General features: G+C 46.5%; 1 long non-coding RNA gene across 1 annotated transcript; it reads left to right on the top strand.

The window, feature by feature from the left end:
* The first annotated feature begins 432 nt into the window (after positions 1 to 432).
* LOC113973312 lies at positions 433 to 16135 on the top strand. The gene is made up of 3 exons (XR_003536186.1): positions 433 to 444; positions 14615 to 14618; positions 16064 to 16135. It is a non-coding gene; the product is annotated as an uncharacterized LOC113973312 (long non-coding RNA).
* The last annotated feature ends 3252 nt before the right edge of the window (positions 16136 to 19387 follow it).

Genomic DNA, 19387 nt, shown 5'->3' on the forward strand with positions numbered 1-19387 from the left:
AGCCATGCAGGAGCAATTAGAAGTGGCAGAAATATTCTTTCTGAGGAGCCAGTTTGGCTTTTTCTCCCAGGCTGGAGGGAGCATTCCCTGCCCAGTCTCTCTGCCCATTGGATTCTCCTCCGTTCCCGTCTCCATTTTCATTTATTTGGCCTCCTCTTTTTGAGCTTGATGGTTGTTTTTGTGGTTTTTTTTGGTTTGTTTTTTTTTTTCCTCTGGCAAACTGCTTCATCAGCTGACCTGGCCTTGTGGTGCTGGAATTTCCATCCTGGAAATTCAGGGCTGGCTCCCCCTCCCCTGTCACTTCATGTCACCTCTCTGGGCTGGACGGGCAGCGCCACTCGCCTTCCTCATCACTTCCCATCACTGCCCTGCAAATATTGATCCAGCCTGAGCAGCAGGCTCCCAGTTTTCCATCCAACTGTTCCTAATAATCCTTAACATTGAGTGTTTGCAGTGCTTGCAGTGAGACTAATTCCAATTTGCATCAGCTGCTGGTGCAAAGCAGCAACATCCTGAGTCATGATGGATCCTGCTCGTTAGGTGCAATTAATATTCTGGGGGAGATTTTTCTCACCTCCTTTTAAAATATTCCAATATTCCTGCCAAAGGCCTTTCCCCAGGGCTGTGGATCTCCCTGTTGGCTCCTTGGATGCAGCAGAAATCTGCAGTATAGCTGGGATAAGGATTTTTGGGCAGGCCTAGACTGAGATGGAAGGGATGAAGAATATGGAAACAAGGAGTAGGAATAGAAAGAGCAGAAAGAACAGTGAGGACTGAAGATGATGAAGATCAAGTATTTAAGTTTAGACCTCTAGAAGTTTTCTCTCTGTAGCATGTGGTTGAATTTTACCCAATTTTCCTTTTTTTACATGCTCATATATTTACCAAATTCTAGAGGGAAAAAAAAAAAGGAAATTGGAAGTTCTATAGATTCAGTTTGCATAACAAAAATGTGATAGGACATATTCCCTCTGAGTATTTTCAGAATAAAAAGGCGGAGAGAAATCAGATAAATGCCTCAAAAGGAGTCAGCTGGCTGCCAAAGCATGTTTTAAATATCAAATTAAAATATAATAGCATGCATAGTTTCCATATCAAATTATGACATTATTGGCAGAAACTGGAGGGTGGCACAACTCAGAGTCCTCCTACATCCCTGGATAACAGATGAAACAATCTGAAATGGAATACAAAGTAATTTTGTAATCAAACACTGGCTAATATGGGTATTCATGTCAGAGAAGGAAAGTCCAAATGGAGGGAAATTAATGGGAGTTTTTAATATATTTTTTTAATTTTAGGGTGAATATCCAGGTTGAGGGATGCAGGGCTAGAATCTCCTCACCCAAATGATGTAGGGGGCTGTAGGCAAAGCACTCCCTCCCCTTGGTTCTCCTCACTGGCATCATTGGCAAAACCCTTCTTGTGGAAAGTGGGAATAACAGAGCTGAGAATGTGAGAGTATTTCCAGCAGGGCAGGGAATTGTGCTCTCTGGAGTCACTTCTATGTTGGGGAAAAACACCAGGTTGTTCTTCTCCAGGAGGAGAACAGGAGCCCTCACTGCCCCGGCTGAACTGCACGGTGTGTTCTTGTTCAGGAGGACTGGGAGGAGTTAGTGGGTTCTACAATAAAATCAGCTGCTGCAGAGGCCTCACTGGTGTCCTCCAGAGGCCTCTGATGTTCACCAGCAGCAGAGATCCCTCTGGGCATCCCATGGGATTTGCCTCCTCCCTGAGAACTGTCTCACCGCACACAGGAGTCACCCCACAACCTGCACAGGGGTGGGAGCATCTCTGGGCTTTGCTTTAGGACACTTTTTCTGCTCAAAATCATTTCCTCTGTGACTTGAAACCAGGCAGATGAACAGTATTTACAGCAGTAAATAAGAAGAGTCAGCACCAGCAGGGTGATTCCTCCAGGAGGGGGTAGTGGCTGTATCATACCCTCTGTTGACTGGTCCTTACAATCCTTGCTGGCCCTGCCACTGCCTCTCGTGCCCCTTGTCCGTGGGCAGAGGGGTTCAGCTCAGCCTGGGGAGGTTTTCCTGTTGCATTCTGGCAGCCCTTAAACCCTCCTTTCCTTTCAGTGGCTGTGCAGGAAATAATGAAGTTGTTTCTCACAGGATGCTCCCACCAGACACCGACACACAGACGAGTGTCAGGTTGGATGATACATCCAATATATCACATTGTGTTGTCTTTTTAAGTAATAAGGCAATAATGAAAGCAAGAACATCTGGAAGGAGGCTGTAAAACAGTTATTCTTTAAATATTGATGATGTGGTTTTGTAACCAACGCAGTTAAAAGGCACAGAGAGAGTTTGGAGCTTCGCCTGGGCCTTTGGAAAAGCTCATCTTCCAGGGTGGGAAAACCAGGAGCAACAAGAGGAAAGCAAAAAGGCTGCAGTAATCCCAGGTGGATGTTACCACAGCTCTGAGGAAAAGCAATCTTCCCAGTTCTTTTGGGCACATTCTTTCATGGAGGACACAGAGTGAGTGACACACAGTGAAAAGCACTGGGAACAACCTCACTGTGTGTTGGGCTCCAGCAGACAAAGCTGAGCAGGCTGGACAGTGACTTCTGCACCTGAGGAGCCAATTCCCATGGAAGAGGCAATTCCCATGTGGTTCCCAGTGGTTTAGGTGCAGTTCAAGGTCGTGGCTCCCTCAGACGTGGAGGGAAAGCCAAAGAAAATGGAACAATTTTTTTTTTCCAAGCTGAAGATGTATTGCTCTAATATTTTTTGGGTTTTTGTTTCTATTCCCTCTTGGCAGTTCCATCTCTCCATATAGCTGTGGGCTGTCTGTCAGTGCCTCTCTCTCTCACACACACACACTGAATATTTGTTAACTACAACTATTTGAGGCGAAACACTGAGGTTCTGTGCTGAAGAAGAGTTTTTCAGATAAGTGCCTGAGGCACCAGACGTTTTGGAATCAAAATCTGGAAAGTAGAGTCATTATTTCTGTTGTTTTAGTGCCTGCTTTTATTCTCTTTCTTATTGACAAATGTTCCTTAACCCATGTTGCTGTGGGTGTTTTTTTTCACATTTGCACTCTACAGAGCTGTTAAAAAAGGAAAAAAAGAATGAAAAAAGACTTTTCTTTAACCATCTTGCCAATGTCTCCTACTTTGTACTTCATCACCCTTTCCTGCATCCATTTCTGAGTTCTGATCTATGGACACAGACCCTGAAGTCTGTAACTTTCCAGGTGAGCTGTGAATGGAAAGTGCCTGGAACAAATGGGAGCAGAAGGGAAATTCCTCTTCAGCTCCCTGTGGCAAAGTGTCAAACAAATCCCAGTATTTACCTTGTTGAAGAAGGTCCACAGTCACCTTCCTCACTGGCTTGTGGAGCTGACAGGAGGGGTAGAAATAACTGCTGCTCCCAGGCAATGAGTGATAGGATGGGAGAAATGGCCTCAAGTTGTGCCAAGGGAGGCTCAGATTAGGAAAAATTCCTTCTCTGAAGGAGTGGCTAAACCTTGGAACAGTCTCCCCAGGGAACTGGTGGAGTCACCACCCCTGGAAGTGTTCAAAAATGAGTGTAACCACGACACTTCACAATATGATTTAGTGTGTGTTGTGGTGCTGGTCAAAGGTTGGACTTGATGATCTTGGAGGTCTTTTCCAACCTTAATGATTCCATGATTCATCCCTGTGACCCTGGGAGTGGTGTCTCAGGGCTCAGGTCAGGGCCTTTAAGGCTGTTAAAGCAAAGCACTCAAGCTGCTGAGAGGTTGGGTTTTAGTATGTGGGCAACAGGTAGCAAGTAAATAAAACCCCATAAAAATAAGGAGAAAAGACAGAGAGGAGATGACAGAGCTGTGACTGCACAAGTCATTTTTCCCAGTGACCTCTGGGCATCTCAGGTGTCTGTAAGGAATGAACAGTTATTCAGGGGCATAATGGTAAGAAGGAAAAAGGGTTGGATGTGAGGCTTAGAGGAGTATAAAATATTTCCTTCCAGCGGCAGAATAAGAGTGGAAATGATGACCTGATCCTCCCCTTCACAGCAGCTCGGAGCCCTGATCCTTTAGTGAGCCCCACAAATCAGAGGAACAGTCTGTTTGGGGTCATGGGGAGGTTTCTGTGTGTGCTGTGATGAGGATGGTGATGAAGGACCCTCCTGGGACCAGCTCTCCTCAGCTGAAGAGTCTCTGAGAAAGTCCCGAGGAAAGGGAAGGTTTTCAGGCAGAGGTAACATTTTTCATCAGCTCTCCCAGAGATGCACAGCCGAGTTTTTTGGTTAGACAGCCCTCTTAAGGCATCTCTCTCTAGTTGCAGGAGTGCCAGCTGTTCCATCCCTGCTGTGGACCACAAAAAACAGGTCCTGAAATGAAGAGCACAAGTCTGGGGTGCCTTTTTGTAGCTGTTCCACAAAGCCAAGGGCTGCCAGCACGGAGCCATTGCCCTGCTGTCCTTGCAGGTGGAACCTCTGCCTGCTCTTGGGAATGTCTTGAGTGACATTAAGATGTGGATTTTAACTCCTGTTGTGGAGGACAGGGAATGCAGCCCCCACTCCTGTGATGAGGAGTTCAGGTCTCTGCTGCTGCCTTGTCAGAGAAATGGGGAAGGCAGAGTTAGAGCTATTTTGGGGTGCTTGTTCAGCCTGCCGGGGTGGATATGGGAATTACACCAGGGAAAAAGGTCTTGGAGACAGAGCTGTTGGGAAGATTGATGTTCTGCCCCTGGAAGACAAAAATTCCCTTGTTATTTCAATTATTTATTTATTTGAATTTCGTTCCTTATTGGTAGAACTGACAGATACTTGATAAATTTGAATTGCATGCATTTGTTTCCTCAGTAAATCCTTAAATCCAGGTTATATTCTGTTGCAGAGGTGCTGTGGATTTTAAGAGCTGGATATACAGTCTCAAACCACCCCCCCTCAGAGAACATGAAAATGTAATCAGATAACAGAAACACTTCCAGGTCCTAAAGTCGTTCCTCTCACTTGATAACATTTAGATCAGTCTACTTAGAGATATCATTCATTGCAGTATTTTATTTACATTTTCAAACCTGTTTGATTAACCTGCCTTTGCTCTGCAGAGCTCAATGTCTGCTCTAACAGGCCTGCGCTGGAAAATTAAGGATATAAACTTGTTTACCGAGACTGGGTGGAATCTTTACAGTTCTCTGTGCAGCCTTTCCCAATGAGATTTAGTCCATATAATGACAGTAAAGATCTTTATCTGATTCCCGAGACAGCGAGAGCTCTGGGCAGGCGGGTTTTGCTCCGCCGACGAGTTGACTCCGAGCTCGCCTTAAATTTTCCCCTTTTCTTGACAAAAGCCATAAATAATAACAGGGCTGCCCAGAAATCATTGGAAGAGCAGAAAAAGGAGTAAATACGTGCGGGCTGGCGGGGGGTGGGAGCGGAGCGGGGCCGGCCGGGATCGCACTAGAGGGGGCTCTCCGACAGCGCAGCGACAGCAGCAGCATCAGCAGCATCAGCACCGCGCCTGGAAAACGCGGCCGTCAAGGATTCCAGGGAAAAACCGAGCGTTTAAGATTTTAATATTGAAGTCAAAATCTCAGTTTCTTCTTTTCTGCCAAAAAAAAAATGGGATAAAACCTCCTGTAAACGAGTTCCTGCGTCTTACGACGAGTTTCCCCCGGTAGTTACCGTGTGGTTCAGTGATGTATCTGCCCCTTTCAGGGATGATCCCAGCTGCTCGTGTGGCTTTTAAGAGGTTGTTTTTGTTGGGAGATTGCAGTAATTTAGTTGCAATAGTCATTAGGACTAATGGAGGGGCTTCCCGGCAGCCTTTCATCATGTGGTGTCCTAAAACCACTTCCCAGAGCTGAAAACTTAAGTAAATGTAAATTATCTCCTGCATCATAGGATTGAAATCAGAAAAAAAAATTGAAATCAGAAACAAGTGCACAGCCCAGAGCTGTGTTAGAGTCAAACATGAGCAGCAGTGATGGAGAGCACGGGCAGGATTTTGGGTGGGATTTCTCCAGGATGCTGCAGGTGGACGGAAATGGTTCTTCATTTTCACTCCTCCCTCTGACCTCAAGCTCACCTGGCTACTGTAGATCCCAGACTGACAGCTCTGAAAACTCTGGTTTTGCCATTTATTCAAGAAGAAGGAGAAGAAACAACTCAGCCACAACAGAGGGATCTGATATATCCTTCCTAGGACAGCACCTGGAAGGGTTGGGAACCCACAGCCCAGTCCTGCTCTTGCTTTACTCCACCCTCCCCACTTGTGACCATGGTTGTGAAAGGCTCAGCCAGAACTCTAAATTGACAATCCACTAATGATTCACCTCAGTGTGACTTAGGAAATTAATTAATTCACTTTATTCTTAGTGCTGCTCTCTGCTCCAAGGGGACAGAGCCACTTTGGGGCTGCTGACGGGGTTTTCCATAGTGTGGGAATGTAAAACCCCAAGGGAGGATTTGCTTTAAGAGCAGACAGGGCTGCACCAAAATTTTGCTCATCACTATCCCCATGTGCTTGCACTTTTTGAGGAACATTCTCTCTCTGACAACACATCACAAGGCAGCAGATCACAAAGGTCTCCATCTCCTCAGATTGTTGTTCAACCCACTTGGCAGTGCCTGAGTTGTGATGCCCATGGGGAGAGGGGGTGGTGGTTCATTGTGAGCTGTGCAAGCACCAACACCAGCAGCTCAACAGAAAATGGTTTTTTGAGTTAAATGGGGAATGTAGATTTCTGGTAAATTCTATGAGCCAAGTGGGAAATTGGAGCAGAGAGAGTGGTTTGGGAGCCAGAGGCTGCACCTCTGTTGCTCATCTGGGCACTGCTCACAGCCCTTCACGTCCCAGGGACCAAACTGATTTAATTCAGATAGGAAAAGGAAGAGTTTTAATTGCTGTCTTACAATAAACTCGGTGTGACACGTAAATATTGCAAGTGTCAAAAGGTCCCAAAATCACAGCACAAATTTCTCAGCTCGTTTTTATCGTCCCAAGGACGAGCTGGTTTTTTTCCAACTGGGTGGCTGCTGTAATAGAAATATTACACTGACAGCCAAGTTTACTCTCCCACCTAATGCATTTTCAACTTCTTTATGCTGATTTTGGGAAATGTGGCTCCTGTAATTTGCATCCAGATATGGGGAAGTGATGCATGATGAGAACATCTCATAACGTCGGGGATGTACCTGCAGAAATCACTTTTTCCAAGAGATTTATGGGTACAAGTGGTTTTATTTTAAAAGATTGCTCTAGAAATTGTGGTTTTCTGCTGTGAATTAAGAATCTCAAGCACTTCTGTTGGAGCTGCTGGTAAACAGGGGGATGGTCCAACTGCAGACACAGGATCATGGAGCAGAGATGAACTTTCCAGCCTTATCTCCATCATCTCCAGGAATATAACAAAGGTCTCTTTGCTAATAGTGAATGAAGTCAGAGCACTGTGAAATCAGCTCAAATGGGAATTTTACAACACACCAAACACCAATCCCTTGTGGTTTTGCTTTAAAGGAGCTTTTACAGCAGAGCAGTGGCTTTTGGGGGGACTCGGTCTTCCCAGACACTGAAGAGTTTATTATATTCTGTTTCCATTTGTATGCAGGCTCATGGTCTGTGAGCAGATTGGTTGTGAAATTTCCATCAATTGGTCATTAGTGGATTGTCAATTCAGAGTTCTGGCTGAGCCTTTCACAACCATGGTCACAAGTGGGGAGGGTGGAGTAAAGCAAGAGCAGGACTGGGCTGTGGGTTCCCAACCCTTCCAGGTGCTGTCCTAGGAAGGATATATCCCATACCTCTGTTGTGGCTGAGTTGTTTCTTCTCCTTCTTCTTGAATAAATGGAAAAACCAGAGTTTTCAGAGCTGTCAGTCTGGGATCTACAATAGGCAGTAAAAATAAACTTAAAAAGTAAATCTCAAGCACTTGGAAAAGATGGTGCTTTGATACTGTTTTCCCAAGCCAACCTGCAGCCTAAGCAAAATTACACACAGCTTTTGCCAAGCTTAAGGTTTCTAAAATGCTTTGATTTCCCCCCTGTTTCTCCCTGCATTGTTTGGCACTTTGCTTTCAGGGTGCAACCACAGCGGGAGTCACGAATGTAACACGTGTGGAAGAACAGGGGATTTGAGATGGGAACATGACAGAGACATCACTGGGTTTTCAAGGAAAAGGCAAGTGGGGTGGGATGGGGGGGAAATAATCCAGTGCTGCAGCAGGCTAAAGGCTGGGGAGGTGTTTTGCCAGCAGGATTATTCATCAGGGGTTTTGCTGAGTCAGAGAAGAAAGATCCACATAAAAAGAGCTGCTTTTGGATCACGTCCTAATGCAGACATTTCCTACTAGATTTTTTTGCTGGTGTTCAAGCAACACCAATAATGAGGCTACAGCAGTTCAGACAGGAAACATGATGATGAAATGATTTCAGTGGTGAAGTCTTTGTGTTAGCAACTTGTTCTCACAGAGGGTTCTGGGTGCCCAAGTGGGATTTCCCCCGTGATAAAAACAAACAACCAATGGGCCCTGATTTTTCAGGATGGGTTGGGATGCAGTTCTTATATCTAAGTGCCTGGAGCTTGTACAACCTTTAATTACTTCCTTCCTACTTTTTATTTTGGCTCTTCAGAGGCCTTTGCAGGTTAGGAGGGGGCAGAGCCTCCTCCAGAGTTCACACCTCGTGTCCTGAGGAAGGGTCTGTCACCTCAGAGCACCCTGCACAAAACAGCTTTTCCCTTGCACCTTCTCACTCACCCATACTTATATTGGCATCTGAGGCACCTTTTGGAAAAGTTTATCCCATTTCTCTACCAGAGGAATTGATAGAAAAATACCAAAGTACCACATTAATCCTCCTTGGCAGGGAGCAGAAGCTGTTGGCTTTTTTTTCCCTGACTCACTCAGCAGGGGTGAGTTCTACTTTTTAAGGAAGGCAGGGAAAAAAATCATTGCAGGGCAGGATCCAGCTCTCAGGTCCCTTCATTTGATAAAACTCTGCACTTGGTAACAGATTAAGTCTTGATTTTTTGCTATCCAGGAGATGACAAATGGAGCAACAGGGCCAGGAATCAAATCATCAGGAGTTGTGAAACCCTCATTTTGTTTTGCTGTCTCATTGTGTTACAGGGAAACAATCACCCTGCTCGTATTTTTTTTCTTTTTTTGGCTCACAGATTAGTCTGGAGAGAAAACAGGAAAGAAGTTGTACCTCCTGTCTTCCTATTTCTGTTACAATTAATCTGATTTGTGTTCAGGCAATAGCCATTCCCACTTGCAGTTTATATACAACTGCCAGCCTTGCCACTACAGTTCCTTCTACATAAATCAATCTCTGCCTAATTTTATCCTGTACTGATTTTTGGACCAAACCCTCAGGAATTGGTTATAAAAGCTGTACAAGTGCAGCTTTTTATGTGGATCAATTCTGAGGGCTGTAGGCAGGCATTCTGTAATGTAATCATTGCTCATGGAAAGCTGAAATGAAGTGCTGTGGTGTTTATGATGTAAATCAGACAACAAGTTTTGAATCACTTGTGCTGCCTGCATTGTTTTCAGGTTTTGAAATCCCAAGTAAGTTGTGAGTTAAAAGCTCTGAAAGTTTTCCAGACTGCAAGCAAGACTCTTATTTTAAAAGAATCATTTTTTTAATTATTTATCATTTAACTTCCATATGGCTCCAGTGCAATAAGCTACATTGTACATGGACAGCAAATAGCTTTAATTGCTCTTTAACAGAGTTTTTATCTATGTGTGCAGACACATGATCCTGCACTGCTCCTCCAGCCATATCAGGATAAAAATGAGAGGGTTCATCAGCTCAGGGAACACATCCCAGGGCCAGTTTTGATGGGCCTGGTGCTGGGGGCTCCTGGGGGGATGTGGGAGAACCTGTGGAGGGGTGAGATGGTCAGAGAACCAACTCGCCTCTAATTCCTCCAGAAAGGGGGTTGTGGATTGGAAGTGAATAATTCTTAAGGTCCCTTCCAACCCAAATCATTCTGTGATTCCTTGAAATGCAAAATCATACTTTTGGCTTACAGCTTTTGAAGACTTTTGCATTTCTTGAAGAAGCTGAGGCTGGGAATTTGTTTTTTTTCCAAGACTTCTACCTTCTAGTGAATGAGTCCAGGAAAGATTTCTGTCATGTCACAATAGAAAAGGAGACAGATTGCACCGTTGCTTCAGCTTTCATTTTTAATACCTGCCAATACCATTTTTGCAAGTCCTGGAGCGTAATACTAAAAAAAAAAAAAAAATAAAAAAAAAAAGAAGAAGTGTAGCTAACATGAGGTTAAAAAATGTCTTTAGTGTGTAAAATATGAAGCTGGATGACACATAGGCAGCTGCAGATGCACTAATTTGATTTCATGCCTTAGAATCAACTGTTCTCCTGCTCTGAAAGGCACATTTACATCCATCTGTCAAAGTCAGCTCCTTGTCTTTTCAGAGTTCCTCTGCTCTCCTTTCATCCCGTGCTCTGCTCACGGGGGCGAGTTTGGAGCAGACTTTTCCAGCCCACCCTTGTTTTTCAGGAACATCCAACAAAATCTATCCAAAAACCTATCCTTTTTTTTGTTGTTTTTTTTTTCTTTTGTTTTCACCCCTTTATTTTCTCTCCCCTTCTGAGTCTCGGGCAGGTATTATTACAGGATTATTAGACACAGAACACAGGATCTGAGTGTTTGAGCTTTAATCCTTGTAAGCCAAAGCCCTGGTTGCAAAGCTGGGTTCGTGACATTGGAAATCATTTGATATCTGAGAGAGGGGGGTTCAGCATCACCGAGGAGCAGCACCTGGGCTGGCTCTGGGCAGCTTGGGAGGGGGGTGGTGGCTGTGCTGGGGGAGCACAGGGTGCTCAGGGGGTGGGGGTGATGGCCAAGGGGAAGGTGGGCTTGGCACAAAAGCAACATAAAATCATAGAATCATAGAATCAGCTGGGTTGGAAGGGACCTCTGAGATCATCAAGTCCAACCCTTGATCCAACCCCACTGTGGTTCCCAGCCCATGGCACTGATGCCACATCCAGTCTCTTCTTAAAAACCTCCAGGGACGGAGAATCCACCACTTCCCTGGGCAGCCCATTCCAATGGCTGATCACCCTCTCTGTGAAGAAATTCTTCCTAATATCCAACCTAAACCTCCCCTGGCACAGCTGAAGACCCTGAGCCCTCTTGTCTTGCTGAGAGTTGCCTGGGAAAAGAGACCAACCCCCCCCTGGCTCCCCCCTCCTGTCAGGGAGTTGCAGAGAGTGAGGAGGTCTCCCCTGAGCCTCCTCTTCTCCAGGCTGAACAGCCCCAGCTCCCTCAGCCTCTCCTCACAGCACTTGTGCTCCAGTCCCTTCCCCAGCCTTGTTGCTCTTCTCTGGACCTGCTCCAGGACCTCAATATCCTTCCTGAACTGAGGACACAGCACTCCAGGGGTGGCCTCACCAGCGCCGAGTCCAGGGGAAGAATCACACATCGTGCCAGCAGAGTCACAGAATCACAGAATATCCAGGAAAAGACCCACAAGGATCATCAAGTCACTCCTGGCCCTGCACAGGACACCCCAAAATCCCATCCTGTCCCTGGGAGCGTTGTCCCAACACTCCTTGAGCTCTGGCAGCCTTGGGGCTGTGCCCACTGCCCTGAGGAGCCTGTTCAGTGCCAACCATCCTCTGGGGGAAGAACTTTCTCCTGATATCCAACCTAACCCTGCCCTGACACAGCTCCAGCCATTTCCTGGGTCCTGTCCCTGCTCACAGAGGGCAGAGGTTGGAGCTGCCCCTCGTGTGGAAGCTGCAGATCCTGATGAGCTCTGACCTCAATCTCCTCCTCTCCAGCTGAACAAACCAAGTGCCCTCAGCTCCTCCTTGTAGGGTCCCCCCAGACCCTTCCCCATCTCCATGTCCCTCCTTTGGACCATCTCCAAAAGCTTTATTATGTTGTGCCACCCAAAACTGCCCCAGAACTCCAGGTGAAGCTGCACCAGGACCGTCCCCTCCTTTCCTTTGACCTTCCTCCTCCTCTCCACCTTCCTCCTCTCCACCTTTCTCTTTTCCAGAGCTGTCCCTGCTCTGACCAGCAGCAGAGCCACAATAACAAGAGAGCAACTTGCTGAAGATAAATGAGGTTCCTGAGTTGAAAAGACTCACTTAGTGTGTTTGCACCAGGGAGGACGAGATGACTGCCCTTGATAACTGGCCTGGAGAGCAGGACAGAGCTCACACAGCCTAGGAAGTAACACACACTCCCAAAAAAGGTCACCCCACTTCTGCAGGGGGTGTTCACCTTGCTAATGGGAACTTTGGGAGCCATCCCAAAGCCTGTTCCTACAGCCCCTGGGTGGATGTGAGCCTGGAAGGTGCTGGATCTGCTCAGCTGGTGCCCTCAGGTGTCACTGCAGTGTCTGCCACGAAGGTCACCTGCCCCAGGGACGGGTTTTTCTGCTGCTTTTGATTTGTCTCTGCTGCACAGAGCACGAGGGTAACCGAAAATCAAATTTAGATCTTGTCCTGCACCGTAGGTACGAGCGAAAATCAATATCTTTCATATTCTCGCCGCAGCATGAAATTCTGAAGATGGAAATTAAAGGTGTCTGATAAAGCTGCTGGGTCAGCCCAGTCTCTCCTCTCTTTTTTAGTTCTCTTGTAGTGAGCCACTCATGGAGTTTATCTAAAGTTAAAACTGTTTTATGATTTAATTTGCCTGTTTAGATACAGTTGCCATCACCCCTGAAATACCCACTTACAATGTTTAGCTAATGGTTGCTGGACTCATCCTTCACATTAGACTAAAATATGCTCCAAAATAAACCCTGTATGGAAATATTGGTGAGGAGAGAATATCAGTGAGCTGTAAAGGCTGCAGTGCTGGTGGGGGGAAAGATTTTTGCTGCTACAAGATACAGTGAGCTCTGATGTTTTTTATAGGGAAGAATGAGGAGCTCTTGGTGGTAGAACCTGTAACAAATTCTTGGCAAAGGGAAAGGAAAAGCAGAGGGTCAGTGCCGAAGCTGCTTGAAGCTTCTTAATTTTCGCTTCATGAATTTTCATAGCGCTCAATTGGCTTGAAAGTGGAGGGAAAAAAAAGGCAGTTGTCATGTCTTTACCCACGGTATAATTACACAAACTTCCTGCTGAACAACACAACAAAACCGCTCAGGGCTGGGCTGTGCAACTCTTTTCTTCCGCTGGCAAGTGCTGGGTTGTGCTCCTGGGAGGTTTCTGCTCTGCAGAAAGGGACACACAAAATTCCTGGCTCTGTGTGAGCACCCCGAGCAATTTTTAAAGCAGTAGCCAGAGCAAGAACTGGGAGTGCTATTTCCTTGATGTATCAAGACTGATGAGATAATGATTGGGGTCAGGCAGGAGCTTTATTTCCGTGGGGAAGAAACCAGGTATTTAGTGGCATTGTGATACACCCAGAAAATCTTGAAGCACCTTGATTTTATCTGGAACAGCTGAAGCCTTCAATATGCTGGAAAAAGCTCTTGATTTCTGTTATTCAGATGCACAAAAGTGTGTGTTAGGTTTGAGATGATCTGTTCTGATGTGTGTGGGTAAAACTCCTACACTCGTGTGTGAAGAGAGATGAGATAAAGCACTTCTTGTCAGAACAGGGCAAGAGTTATGGCTCTGGGAATACTCGTCTCTCCGAGGGCTTTTGCTGGGGCAGAGCTGCAGAATGAGGTATTTTGGGTAGGGAGGAAAAAGCCCAGCCCGGCTCATGGTGATTGACGGTGTCTGGGAGCCGAGCCCTCACCCAGCACTTTGAGACTGAACTCCCCGATCCTCCCGCACTTGGATTGCTCTGTTTGCTTTTTGGGATTGCCAGAGGAAATGGAAGGGAGAGAATCTCCTCGGTCTGTTTTAATTTCGTCTCTCCTCCAGTCTGAAAATTAAAGCTGCTTTCTCAGAGGGACCTTTACCTTTTACATCGCACCAGTTTCACCCTCCCCCTCCCACTTCCCGGCTCTTAATGGGCTGCAGGCAGCCAAGCCACGAGGCTGAGAGGGGAGTGAAATGATAATTCATTCGGGATGGAAGCAGGAGGCAAAATGTAATCCATCATATCTGCTCTATCTCATTATGGAGGTGAGATACAAGAGAGGGCAAGCTGTTAATAAACTGGTGGATGAAGTTATTTTACCAATCTGTTACAGCAAGCGGGGATAGACAGGGTAGAAGTGCATTATTCACACCTTTCCCTAATCCTTTTGTTCCTTATTCTGTGGAAGCGCTTTTGTGAAGCCAAGGAAAGCAGCCTGGCTTGGGGGAGCTGCCGTGCAGCCCTCACACCTTGCACCCTCCTGTTCTACAGCACGGGGGGGAAATATCAGTTTTTGGGAGCTGCAGGAGGGATCTGATGGGCTGGAGAAGGGACAGGGCTCATGGTGGTTCCTGCAGAACCATCCCTTGTCACAGCCACAGCAGATTTCCTCACCCCTCAAAGCAAAGCTGCCCCCAGGAGTTGTTCCCCCTTCTCCCACAGTCCCTGTGAGCTGCCCCTGCCATCCCTCTGGGTGCTGTGATGGGCTGAAGGCAGCTCAGGGAGCTCATCCTGCTTCTGCTGTGAAATATTTCAGGCAAGCCTGTCCATTCCTGATGTCCAGTTCCAACTGGAATTAAGATCTGCTCTATATAGTTAACATTACCCTTTGTCAATCAAATTAAATCAGCCAAAGCTCAGTGATTTATGCTAGAAAAGAACTCTTTTTGTTTCTTTTTTATCCTTTGTCTTGTCTGTGAAAACTCAAATATCTGTCCTTCAGAAGGGTTATTCTGTCCAGGCAGGTTTGGCAGTTAAATGGAGTGAAGTTATTGGCAGTGTGGCCATAATTTACCAACTAATAGAACCTTTAATTGGACCAGGGTTTTTTATTTTATTTACTGCTCCTTTTGCACAGGCAGCAAGGACACCCCAGCAGTGTGGGTGCTGCACCTACATGGAGCTGTTCCCAGGATCCCACTGCTGGCTCTTGGGGAGCTGGGATCTGCAGGGCTGGAGTGTCACAGCCCACAAAACACTCCTACCATTCCTTTTCTTCGTGTGCAAACGTTCTTCAGCAGAGGTTGAACGTGGTCAAGTTTAAAAGCTGCCTCTCAGGGATCATTGCAGGCACGGGGATGACGCACTCAAACAGCCCCATGGAATCACTTATTTTGCCCTTTCTTTCTCTACCCACAAAACTCCTGCTTTCTCTTCTGCTGTTTTTCAGCTTTTTCATCTCTCTGGCAAAGATGAGACCTTACTCTGGAGCCTGCTCTGGGCAGATTTGTAGTGTGGCTGTGCTAACAAGGGCTCAGTTTCAAGGCTGTCGTTTCGGCTGCTGCACATCAGCGTTGTGGTTTCTGGGCACTGCAGAGGTAAAACTCGAGAAGAAAAATGTTTCCATGCATCCAAAACTTATGTGAGATAGCTAATAAAAGCTAATCATTAATAAGCCAAGTAGGTTTTTTTAAAAAGAAACCCAAACCCAGCCACGATCAAAGCCCAAGACCTTGGATGTTCAGGTATCTGTTCTTTCTTCACTGGGTTTGCTGCTCAGTTGGGGTTCCCAAAAAAATTATCCGTGTCTTGTTCCTCACAGTGCAGGCTGGGAAACTTTATTGGGAGTTCCTGAATGGAGCTGGGAGGTGTGGGAATGCTTGTGGGGCTGGGCAGCCTCAGCCCAGCTGTGTTTCTTGTTCTGCTCAGGGTACCTGCAGCACCTCCTGACTCTCAAAGCTGTGGAATTGAGTTCAGTAGGTGCTCTGAGTTACAAGGTGAAAGGTGTAAATCGTTATTGTACACATAAATATGGTTCAAATCCTTTTGTGTGATGTTCTACTATTAGAAGGTGCTTAGTTTTCCTCATATCTCCCAAATGACAGCAAGGCCTTTAAATCCTGATCCCTTAAACCTCTGATTGCTGTGTTAATTCCTCCCATCTTCCTCTGATCTGGCCTAAGTGTAGGGTTTACCCCCTCCACTGACAAAGCCTTCTATTGCTTTGGCGCCCTGTTATTTTCCACCTTTATTATCCTTTGTGTCTTTATTTGTTGTTACTCTGAGCCCAGCACGTGGGTAAACTCTGAAACTTAACCAATAACTCCCTTGCCATGAAAAAACTATTCCATTCCCAGGGAATCAGAGAATATCCTGAGCTGGAAGGGACCCACAAGGAGCATCAGCCCAACTCCTGGTTCTGCACAGGACACCCTAAAATCCCACCCTGTCCCTGAGGGTGTTGTCCAAACCCTCCTTGAGCTCTGGCAGCCTTGGGGCTGTGCCCACTGCCCTGGGGAGCCTGGTCAGTGCCAACCACCCTCTGGGGGAAGAACCTTCTCCTGATATCCAACCTAACCCTGCCCTGGCACAGCTCCAGCCATTCCCTGGGTCCTGTCCCTGCTCACAGAGGGCAGAGGTTGGAGCTGCCCCTCGTGTGGAAGCTGCAGATCCTGATGAGCTCTGACCTCTGGCTCCTCTCCTCCAGCTGAACAGACCAAGTGCCCTCAGCTGCTCCTTGCAGAGTCCCCCCGGACCCTTCCCCATCTCCATGTCCCTCCTTTGGACCCTCTTTGATAGAGCCCTTGATAACTGGCCTGAAGAGCAGGACAGAGCTCACATAGCCTAGGAAGTAAAACATCCTCCCCCAAAAAGGTCACCCTGCTTCTGCAGGGGGTGTTCACCTCGCTAGTTCAGTGCCAACCACCCTCTGGGGGAAGAACCTTCTCCTGAGACCCAACCTGACCCTGCCCTGCCATTCCCTGGGTCCTGTCCCTGCTCACAGGGAGCAGAAGTTGGAGCTGCCCCTTGGGAGGAGCTGCAGCCCTTGATGAGCTCTGACCTCAATCTCCTCCTCTCCAGCTGAACAAACCAAGTGCCCTCAGCTCCTCCTCATGTGGCCCCTCCAGAGCCTTCCCCATCTCCATGTCCCTCCTTTGGACCCTCTCCAACAGCTTTATTATGTTGTGCCACCCAAAACTGCCCCAGAACTCCAGGTGAAGCTGCACCAGGACCGTCCTCTCCTTTCCTTTGACCTTCCTCCTCCTCTCCACCTTCCTCCTCTCCACCTTTCTCTTTTCCAGAGCTGTCCCTGCTCTGACTAGCAGTAGAGCCACGATAACAAGAGAGCAACTTGCTGAAGATAAATGAGGTTCCTGAGTTGAAAAGACTCACTTAGTGTGTTTGCACCAGGGAGGACGAGATTGAGACATAACCTCATTAGCATCTCTGTGTGATCACAGGAGGGCTGCAGGGGTTGAGACTAAATGTTTTCCAATTCAAAGGAGAGGAGAGCAAATTTACAGATGATGACTTTATTAAATTGAAATTACTATAAAAATATCCAGGCAAGGCTTCAGTGGTGACACAAAAATCTCTTGCAGCTTTTCCTTCCCATTACCCAGGATTTCAGCAAGGTCTGGGAGGAGAGAAGGACTTGCACAGTTTCCCTCTCTTCACGTTTGGACACGTTTTTACTTTCTAAAATTTTTATTTAATTTTTATTTTATTTTATTTTATTTTTATTTAATTTTTAATTTTTTATTTAATTTTTTTAAACATTAAAATTCTTCCCTTTTTACATGCAGCAATGAAAAAGAAAAAACAGCTTTAAAAATAGCCAGTGAGGGACTTCCTTGGAAGCTTTTCAGCTCCTGCACTTGGAATGTCCTAACCTCAAAGTTCAAGTCAACGAAAACCTAGAACTGACACAAGTGTTGGCAAATACATAAAATAATTAGTTTTGTGTTGTCTTTAACATCATCCTAAGAGAGCCATAAATGGCCCAGAGCTGATGCTGAGAAGGGAGGGGATTGTTGGTACTTCAGGATCTTTCACTCACAGTAAATATCTCCAAGTATTATCAGAAATTCTAGTCTCAATTTCATCCTTCAAATAGAGATAATGGCCACATCCTAAAAGATGCTTTTACAGAAAGCACTAATTATCCCTTCTTTGTCACAAGCCTCACCAGGGTTTGCTGACTGATAACCTCTCCTCTCCTTGGAAATTTTCTTTTCCAAAATAGGACTCAAAGAGTTGAGAGCCAATTTGAGGGGGATGTCAGTGCCATGCTGAGCTAAATTCTGAATAAAGGATTTAATTTCCTAGAGCTGCTGCCTGGCATCTTTCAGAAGCTCAGAGCTCATTCTGAAAAGGAGGAGCAGGGATGGGATGGGATGTGATGTGAATGTTTGCCAAGGACAGCTGGACCTGAGCTGAACTCCAGTGTGTGGCAGGGTGAAAGAATCATAGAATTATAGATATTTGAAGGTGGGAAAAGACCCTTAAGATCATCAAATCCAACCATTCCCCCAGCACTGCCAAGCCCACCATTAACCCACGTCCCCAAGTGCCACATCCACACCTCTTTTAAATCCCTCCAGGGATGGGGACTCCTCCACCACTGCCCTGGGAATTATTGCCCTGCTTGTAAAATGAGGGCTGAACAACATTTCTGGTCAAGAAATTTTTCCTGATGTCCAAAAACCTCCCCCCTGGTGCAACTGGAGCCGTCAGTGCTCCCCAGGGGCTCGTTTTGCAGACGAGGGGGGTTTGGCTGCTGCTGCTCCTGGTCTTGCCACACAACGGGGGGTTCCTGGTGGGTCTCTTGGTTCCCCCGAGGGTCCCAGGTTTGGGAAGCCCCCCCTGTGCACCTCAGGAGTGCTCTGCTGCTCATCCCACCAGCACTGGAGGGCTGCACACGTTTGCCAGGCAGAGTTTCTGTCTCCTCAGAGCCTACACATCTCCCGGGAATGCAGCAACCCCGCTCAAACCTCCAGTTCTCCTGACATGATGAAGGCATACGCTCCCAAAAAAATCATGATAAATGCATATTATCATCCTTTAAGCCATCCATCAACCAGCACTTTGCTGGATAAGCTGGAGGAATCAGTCCAAGTGTGTTCCAATCCTGCAGGGTCTGTGGTCCTGAAGGGCTGCACTGCACATTCTGCCACGGACAGGCATTAATGAAGATAATTGAAGATGTTATTAGGAGAATGTGTTTGTTATCAGGGCTTGCTCATGGCATTATTACTCAGAGCTACACTTCATTAATATCCATTTTTCCTGGCTCTGCTTTGCCATTCATGGCTTGCATGACCTTGTGTCACTGGAGGAAATGTCAGTGCTGAAGGATGTGTGCTCGGTGCTGTGCCATCCTCACTGCCAGGGCTTGTCAGCCTCCACTCCAACCCCCTGTTTGCAAAGCTTTTATAGCTCATAAAAGTGAAAGACAAACATCTCCAGGTCAGGAGCTGGGCACGCAAATGCTAAATCAGTGTTTGTGCAGTTGTAATGAATAAGTTATTGGCCCCACTCGTAAAACCATCTCACAAATAAACAAGTAAATATCAATTGATAGAGAAGCACACGGTGATCCTTCTGTTTGCTTTTATAATGTGAAAGTTGCTGCAGATTTTTCTGGTACACATTCCACGGGAAAATGTTTTCTTGTATTGTTATTGGA

This window comes from Neopelma chrysocephalum, unplaced genomic scaffold, assembly GCF_003984885.1.
Source record: "Neopelma chrysocephalum unplaced genomic scaffold, ASM398488v2 Primary Assembly neopelma1_100, whole genome shotgun sequence".
Lineage (NCBI taxonomy): Eukaryota > Metazoa > Chordata > Aves > Passeriformes > Pipridae > Neopelma > Neopelma chrysocephalum.